Raw genomic sequence first — 9,559 nt, forward strand, 5'->3', positions numbered from 1 at the left:
GCGAGATCCGGCCCGGGAGCACCTCGCCGCCATCATCCCGCTCCGGCCACCTCCGTTTGCCGGTGAACCTTGTTAGGCGCGTCGCGATCCAGATCTGGCAGCTGCAGTAAACCCTAGGTCGAATTTCTTCTAAGTCTTGAGATTTCTAATCCATGTGCTCTTGTTCGTCATGCTATATCTCCGCATCTGTAACTCTGTTTTTGGCATATAGCATATCAAAATGTTCATCTCATAGAGTACATCATTTCATTCCATTGCATCATTTTCATTTGAGTTCATCTTGATGCCCGAAATGCTGTTAGAAGAGGGCTACTTGAGATAATTGTCAGATCTGCTACTCCTTTTGCATATTTGTCATTTTTGCCATGATTATTGTGTGCATGATATGCCCATGAGCTCTACATATGTTTTGTTAAGGGTTTTGCCATCTCTCTAGAGGTGCAACCCATGTATTTTTGTGATGTGTGTGGTGACTAGTGCAAGCTTGCAAAGTGAGGCACTTGGTAGTGTTGATTTCAGGGACTTAGCTATTCCACTAAGTCCTTGACCTGTTTATTTCACATGGCCATATGTTCATGTTGTTTCCTAGTGATCCGTGCCTCTTTTGAGGATGATCAGTAAGGATGCTTTGTTAATCTTGTAGTGCTCTATCCATCCATGTCTTTATTTGCAATTATGGAGCACCCTATCTTGAGTCAATCGAGCTCTACTTTTGCTACTTTGTGAAACTGGGCAGATTGTCAACTTGTTTGCAATTTTGCCGATGTTGTTGTAGTTGATCCGTGCATGCTATGTTATTGTTCTTACCATGTCTAGCTTGAATTTTGTGTGTTCTTGATAGATGTATGCTTAGCTTTACATGTCTTGCTCCGTAGTGAGTGCATCGAGCTCGTAAACATGCCTACTTGATATTTGTTTTCAGCATGCTCCAGTTTTCACTAAGTCTGTGATCTGATTATGTTTTTGCCATGTTCACATGCTTACAATTGTATTTTCTGATCCCTTTTGGATCAAGGTCACTAAGGGACTTTTGTTAAGCTCTTTGAGTAGCTCCATGCCATGCTTTACTTGCCATGTTCAGGTTCTGTAGCATGTAGTTTTGTTGCTCCGAAGAGTGCTACCTGATCTGAAATTCCAGACAAGTGTTAGTTTCACTAAGTCTGAGATCTGTTTGCCATATGCATTTTTGCCATGCTTGTTTGAACCTGTTAATGGATGAATTGGCCGTGGCTCAGTGCTAGATTTTTGTTAAGCATCTTGAATGCATCCCTGCCATGTATTTTGTTGTCATGTTTGGGTGCTGTAGCATGTTCATCTCATTGCATTTAGATGGCTACTTGCTGCAAATCGCAGACCGGTGTCATATTTGAATCACTTGCCATTTCCAAACCGTAACTCCGATTCCAGCATTCTTTATATCTTTTTCAAGCGATTCATCTCATATTTCAAGTGGCACACTTGGATTTCCAAGTTGAGGCCAGGTTCATGCATCCCTCGTCAAATCGTGCATATGCATCCCGCATCGCATCCCGCATAGCATGTCATCCTTGCATCTTATTGTTTGATCCTTGCACGTGGTTGATTGTGTCCTTGTTGCTTGTTTGTCTTGTTTGGGTAGAGCCGGGAGACAATTTCGCTAACGAGGATCCCGTTGAGTTTGCTTTCGAGGATCCAGTCAACTCTGACAACTGTGCAGCCAAGATGATCATACCCTCGAAATCACTACTATCTTTGCTATGCTAGATTGCTCGCTCTTTTGCTATGCCAATGCTACGATGCCTACCATTTGCTTTCAAGCCTCCCAAATTGCCATGTCAAACCTCTAACCCACCTTGTCCTAGCAAACCATTGATTGGCTATGTTACCGCTTTGCTCAGCCCCTCTTATAGCGTTGCTAGTTGCAGGTGAAGATTGAAGGCCGTTCCTTGTTGGAACATTTTTTTACTTGTGGGGATATCATTATATTATCTTGCTATTTTATGCATCTATATACTTGGTAAAGGGTGGAAGGCTTGGCCTCTCGCCTAGTGTTTTGTTCCACTCTTGCCGCCCTAGTTTCCGTCATATCGGTGTTATGTTCCCGGATTTTGCGTTCCTTACGCGGTTGGGTTATAATGGGAACCCCTTGATAGTTCGCCTTGATTAAAGCTTTTCCAGCAATGCCCAACCTTGGTCTTACCTTTTGCCACCTAGCCTCTTTTTCTCTTGGGTTTCCGGAGCCCAAGGGTCATCTTATTTTAGCCCCCCCGAGCCAGTGCTCCTCTGAGTGTTGGTCCAACCGAGCGATGTCCGGGGCTACCAGGGGCAACTCTGGGCTGGCCTACCCGACGTCTGGCTCATCTGAGTGTGCCCTGAGAACGAGATATGTGCAGCTCCTATCGGGATTTGTCGGCACATTCGGGCGGTGTTGCTGGTCTTGTTTTAACCTGTCGAAGTGTCTTGGAGAACCGAGGTACCGAGTCTGATCGGAACGTCTCGGGAGGAGGTCTATTCCTTCGTTGACCGTGAGAGCTTGTCATGGGCTAAGTTGGGACTCCCCTGCAGGGATTTGAACTTTCGAAAGTCGCTAGTCGCTTGCTGCAGCTCCACTCATATTTACCTTGCCTTACCTATAAGCTTAAATAGTCTTGATCGCAAGGGTGCGAGATTGCTGAGTCCCTGTGGCTCACAGATTACTATTACACCAGATGCAGGGCCTGATGATTCCGCTCTAGGTGACGCGCTCGAGCTCAAGTGGGAGTTCGACAAGGACTCTCAACGATACTATGTTTCTTTTCCTGATGATCAGTAGTGGTGCCCAGTTGGGGGTGATCGGGACCGTGTCGCAGGTTGGGTTATCTTTTATTTTGGTGCCGTAGTCGGGCCATGAGTGTTTGGATGATGTAATGTTATTTATGTACTTGATTGACGTGGCGAGTGTAAGCCAACTATGTTATCCCTTTTTATTATCTATATTACATGGGATGTTTGTGATAATTGCCTGACTTGCGACATATGCCTTCAATGCGATTATGCCTCTAAGTCGTGCCTCGACACGTGGGAGATATAGTCGCATCAAGGGTGTGACAAGTTGGTAATCAGAGCCTTCCCCGACCTTAGGAGCCCCCACTGATTGATCATTTTTAGCGGCCGAGTTGTGTCTAGAAAAATGTTTTGAGTCATTTAGGAATTATATATCGGAGAGTTAGGAATTCTTTTTACTTCCCAGTCTCCTCATCGCTCTGGTAAGGCATCCTGACGTAGAGTTTTGACTCTTCTCTTCTCAAATTTCACTAAAAAAATTTAGGATCACGCGGGTATCTTGGAATCGTTCCGATGGTTTTATGATGAGAACATTGTCTTGGTGCCTCCTGTCAGGGGTTTTGTGGAAGTGTCCCGGGGAGTTGAGCTCTGAGGTGTTGTCGTCATAATTTTATCGTTGCAGTTCTAGAATACCTGAGTTTAGTACGCCGACATCGAAAATCTCTTTTATGCAGTTCATTGGTGAGATAACCTCGACGCCACCCAGTACTGGGGCGGGAGTTCGGGAGTATCACCATAACTTGTATAACTGATGTTTTTCGAAGGTTGAGGTAGATGGTTTCCGAAGTTTTTTCTCGGTTATGTGTTGAAGGATGGATACAGCTGGATGTAGGATTTGCTAGATTTGGGTGAGATATTATGCTTCCCCTGTATCCCCAACACCTGATTGCATAACCGGAAAGGTTCGGGAGTTTCATAGGTGGGAATTCAAGTAGCTCTAGTTCTTCTTCCACGGATATTAGTTTGAGATTGGGATTTCTTACCGATTATTTGTTCTTGATCCGTACCTTGTTGATTTATTTCTCTACCTAATTCTACGTGGCTTCTCAATTTATGGATATGTGACCATTTCAAGAGGAATGCATTCGTTCATTTTGTTCGGATGTGAAGACTATATGTTGCAATTTTCATTCCGTTGGATTCAGCTTCAATATTTGTCTATCGATGTGCTAATGGATGTCAACCTCTTCAGGATGGCTCCTCCAACGCGCATGACTCCGAATCCTGAACCGCCACCACCTCCCCCTCCTTCGGAGGCATGGCAAACTGTGATGGCCGCAACCAATGCAAACACACAGTTGATCATGCAAATTCTTCAAGAGCGCAACCAAGGAACCAAGGCAACAATCAGAACCACTTTGCTACACTCAACCAGTTCCTTGCTAACGGGCCAAAGACTTTCAACAATTGTGTTGAGGCAACCGATGCTGGCGATTGGCTTGTGGATCTGTGTAAGCATTTCGAGTGCAGTAACGTCAGGCCTGAAGATTTCGTCAAGTTCGCTTCTTTCCAACTCAAAGATCAAGTTGCAGAATGGTTCCAGCAGTACAAGGATTCCAGAGGTGGACGTGTGATCACTTGGGATGAATTCCGTCAAGATTTCCGAGCTCACCATATCCCTCAGAGCGTGGTTGAAAGCAAGCGTGAGGAATTCCGCAACCTGAAGCAAGGCTCTTTGTCTGTCTATGACTACAACAAGTTGTTCCAGAAGCTCGCCCGCTTTGCCAAGCAGGACGTCCCTGATGAGAAGAGCATGATATACCAGTTCAGGGGTGGTCTCAGAGAAGAAATTCAGCTAGCTCTTGTTCTCTTTGAGCCCTTGAGGTACGATGAGTTCTACAACATGGCACTGAAGCAAGAGGCTGCTCAATTGAGGTGTGATGCTTCCAAGAAGCGAGTCAGAGATGTTACTCCTTCTTCCTCTACTCAAGTGGCCAAGCAGCAGAAGTATTGGCTTCCTCCTCCTCCGTTCCGTCAGCCGTATCAGCAGAAGAGCAAAGGTGGCAGTGGATCTTCCCACCCACCCAACCCTGGCTTTCAGAACAAGACTTCGTCTCAAGCTCCAAGATCGAGTGCTCCGTATCACCGTCCGCTTTCAGAGGTCACGTGCAACAAGTGCCAACAGAAGGGTCACTATGCCAACAAGTGCTTCAACCAGAGGCGTCTTCCTCCTCCTCCTCCTGTCAGATCGGCAAGTACAGTTGTGGTCAAGCATAACCCCAAGTCCGCCAAGGTCAACTTGATGAATGCATCTCAGGCAGAGGATTCATCAGATGTCATCATGGGTAACCTTCCTGTTAACGATGTTCCTGCAAAAGTTATTTTTGACACGGGCGCATCGCATTGTTTCATCTTGAGACCATTTGTTTCTAAGCATGAGTTGCCTTTACAAGATTTGCCTAGACAGTTATCTATTGTTTCTCCGGCTAAATTCATGAATGCAAGCGCTATCTCCCCGGATGTTACTATCACGTTGGGCGACTACAAGTTTCTCTCTTCTCCGGTGGTTCTTGGTAACTCGGATATTGATCTTATTCTCGGGATGGATTGGCTTTCTAAGCATAAGGCTCAGCTTGATTGTGCAGCCAGGCAGATTCAATTGACTCATTCGTCTGAGGATGTAATTGTCTTTGCCGCTCGTGATGATACCATCCGTCTGTTTTCTCTCAATGAGAAGGGTGAACTCGATGCCATCTCGCAAATTCCAGTCGTTTGTGACTATCAAGACGTCTTTCCAGAAGAGCTTCCAGGAATGCCTCCGCACCGGCCAGTTGAATTCGTTATTGATCTTGAGCCCGGTACGGAACCTGTGTGCAAGCGTCCTTACAAGCTCGGACCTGAAGAGTTGAAGGAGCTGAAGAAGCAACTCAATATTCAAGAGAGAATGGGTCTCATCCGGCCTAGTTCTTCTCTGTGGGGTTGTGGTGTTCTTTTTGTGAAGAAGAAGGATGGAACGGACCGACTTTGTGTTGATTACCGTCCATTGAACAAGAAGACTATCAAGAACAAATACCCACTTCCCAACATCAACGAGCTGTTCGAACAACTCAAAGGTGCCCAAGTATTCTCCAAGCTTGATCTCTGTATGGGTTATCATCAGATTCGAATCCTTGAGCAAGATATTCCCAAGACGGCCTTCAGGACAAGCTATGGTTCATATGAGTACACTGTCATGTCTTTTGGCCTCGTCAACGCTCCTCCGACTTTCTCTCGCATGATGAACTTCATCTTCAACGCCTACACCAATGACTTCGTTTTGGTCTATCTCGACGACATTCTGGTTTTCTCAAAGAACAAGGAAGATCATGCCAAGCACTTGCGTTTGGTACTCGATAAGCTCATGGAACACAAGTTCTACGCCAAGTTCTCCAAGTGCGAATTTTGGCTCGATGAGGTTCTTTATCTTGGTCATATCATCTCTGCCAAGGGCATTGCCGTGAATCCTGAGAAGGTGTCTGCAATTGTGAATTGGGAACCTCCCCAGAACGTGAAGCAACTCCGTAGCTTCCTCGGTCTCGCAAGCTACTGCCGAAGATTCATTGAAAACTTTTCTAAGATCGCGAAGCCGCTCTCAAATCTTCTCCAGAAGCACGTCAAGTACGTTTGGTCTCCGGAGTGTGACATTTCTTTCAACACTTTGAAAGAGAAGTTGATCACTGCTCCAGTTCTGACTCCGCCTGATGAATCCAAACCGTACGAGGTCTTTTGTGATGCCTCTCTCCAAGGTCTTGGTGCAGTGTTGATGCAAGAGAAGAAAGTTGTTGCTTATACCTCTCGCCAGTTGAAGCCTAATGAGAAGAACTACCCCACTCATGATCTCGAGTTGGCGGCAGTTGTCCATGCTCTTTTGACTTGGAGACATCTCCTATTGGGAAGAAAAGTGGACATCTTCACTGATCACAAGAGTCTCAAGTACATCTTCACTCAGCCTAATCTCAACCTCAGGCAAACTCGATGGGTCGAAATGATTCAAGAGTATAATCCAAGTATCGAGTATACTCCAGGCAAGGCCAATGTGATTGCTGACGCATTGAGCAGGAAGGCTTATTGCAACAGTCTGATTCTCAAGCCTTATCAACCCTAGCTTTGTGAAGCTTTCCGCAAACTTAACCTGCAAGTTGTTCCTCAGGGTTTCCTCGCCAACCTTCAAGTCTCTCCTACCTTGGAAGACCAGATTCGCCAAGCCCAGCTTCTTGATGCTATGGTGAAAAAGGTGAAGATTGGGATTGCCAAGAGTCAACCCAAGTACAAGTGCTACCGTCTTGATGACAAGGATACTCTCTTCTTCGAGGATCGTATTGTTGTGCCCAAAGGTGAACTTCGCAAAGTGATCATGAACGAGGCTCACAATTCTCTCCTCTCCATCCACCCTGGGAGTACCAAGATGTATCAGGACCTCAAGCAGGATTATTGGTGGACTCGAATGAAGCGCGAGATTGCTCAATTCGTGAATGAGTGTGATGTCTGCAGAAGAGTGAAGGCAGAACACCAAAGGCCAGCTGGTTTCCTCCAACCTCTTGCCATTCCAGAATGGAAGTTTGACCACATCGAAATGGACTTCGTGACTGGGTTTCCAAAGTCCAGGCGTGGCAATGATGCTATATTCGTTGTCATCGACAAACTCACTAAAGTGGCTCACTTTCTGCCTATCAAAGAGTCGATCACTGCAGCTCAATTGGCGGAACTCTATACCTCTCGAATTGTCTCTCTGCACGGTATTCCACAAGTGATCTCTTCAGACTGTGGCAGCATCTTTACCTCCAAGTTTTGGGATTCTTTTCAGAAGGCCATGGGCACCAACATCCGCTTCAGCACAGCTTTCCATCCTCAAACTAGCAGTCAAGTCGAGCGTGTCAACCAGATTCTTGAAGATATGCTCAGAGCTTGTGTGATCTCCTTCGGCATGAAGTGGGAGGATTGTCTTCCTTATGCTGAATTATCCTACAACAACAGTTTTCAAGCAAGTTCGGGCAAGGCCCCATTTGAAATTCTGTATGGCAGGAAGTGTCGTACCCCTCTCAACTGGTCTGAAACCGGTGAACGTCAGCTTCTCGGAAATGACTTAATCACAGAGGCAGAAGAAATGTGCAAAGTCATTCGAGATAACCTCAAAGCAGCCCAATCCCGTCAGAAGAGCTACTATGATAGTAAGCACCGTGATTTGGCTTTCAAGATCGGAGATCATGTTTATCTCCGTGTCTCTCCTATGAAAGGTACTCGTTGCTTCGGTATCAAAGGGAAGCTTGCCCCCAGATACGTGGGACCTTTCAAGATTGTCAGCAAGAGAGGCGATCTCGCCTATCAACTCGAGCTTCCTTCAAACTTTGCAAATGTTCATGATGTGTTCCATGTCTCTCAGCTTCGAAAGTGCTTCAGGACTCCTGACCGCACCGTAAACTTCGAGGACATTGAGCTCCAAGAAGATCTCTCTTATCGTGAGCACCCAGTTGCTATTCTTGAAGAGACTGAACGCAAGACTCGCAATAAGTCAATCAAATTACTCAAAGTCAAGTGGTCACACCATTCCGACCGTGAAGCTACCTGGGAACGAGAGGATCACCTCCGTTCTGAGTACCCGGCATTCTTTCAGTCAGAGATCTCGGGACGAGATCCTTTCGTAGTGGAGGAGTGTTGTAACACCCCGGATATGACTTTCCCAATTTGTACTCCAACTCTTGCTGTTTCCAGCGTTAAGTTATTTTATTTTCTCAGGTTCGGGTTTTTGTCTCCGTGTGTTGTTGTCGTTGTCATGCATCTCATATCATATCATCACGTGCATTGCATTTGCACACGTGTTCATCTCATGCATTCGAGCATTTTCCCCGTTGTCCGTTTTGCACTCTGGCGCTTCGTTCTCCTCCGGTGGTCATTTCTAGCTTTCTTTCGTGTGTGGGGATTAAACATTTCCGGATTGGACCGAGACTTGCCCCGGTAGACCGCCTGTCAAGTTTCGTACCATTTGGACTTCGTTCGATACTCCAACGGTTAACCAAGGGACCGAAAAGGCCTCATGTGTGTTGCAGCCCAACACCCCTCCAATTTGGCCCAAAACCCACCTAAACCTGCTCCATCATCTAGAGCGTTCGATCACGATCGTGTGGCCGAAAACCATACCTCATTTGGACACTCCTAGCTCCCTCTATGCCTATAAATATCACCCCCCCCCTCCAAAATTCACGGGTCTCCCCTCCCCCCTAAACCCTAGATCCATCCGCCGCCGCCGCCGGACGTGTCCGGACAGTGTCCGCCCGCCGCCTCCAGCCATCCACGCGCCAACACGTGGCAGCCGCCACCTCCCGCTGCCGCCGGCCCGCCCGGCCCAGGCGAGGCCCCCGCGGCCCGAAGAGCCGCGACGCCCCATGACCTCACCGCGGCGCCCGCCGCCCACGTCGCCGACTCCGGCCGCCGCCGCTGCCGCGTCCGCGCCCGCCGCCAACAACCGCTGCCACCGCGCCGGGTTCGCCGCGCTGCCCCGCGTCGTGGCCGCCGCCCCGCCGCCTCTCCGGCTCCCCGCCGGCCGGATCCGGCGAGATCCGGCCCAGGAGCACCTCGCCGCTGTCATCCCGCTCCGGCCACCTCCGTTTTCCGATGAACCTCACTAGGCGCGCCGCGATCCAGATCTGGCAGCTACAGTAAACCCTAGGTCGAATTTCTTCTAAGTCCTGAGATTTCTAATCCATGTGCTCCTGTTCGTCATGCTATATCTCCGCATCTGTAACTCTGTTTTTGGCATATAGCATATCAAAATGTTCATCTC

This window comes from Triticum aestivum, chromosome 4A (genome assembly GCF_018294505.1).
Source record: "Triticum aestivum cultivar Chinese Spring chromosome 4A, IWGSC CS RefSeq v2.1, whole genome shotgun sequence".
NCBI classification, from domain to species: domain Eukaryota; kingdom Viridiplantae; phylum Streptophyta; class Magnoliopsida; order Poales; family Poaceae; genus Triticum; species Triticum aestivum.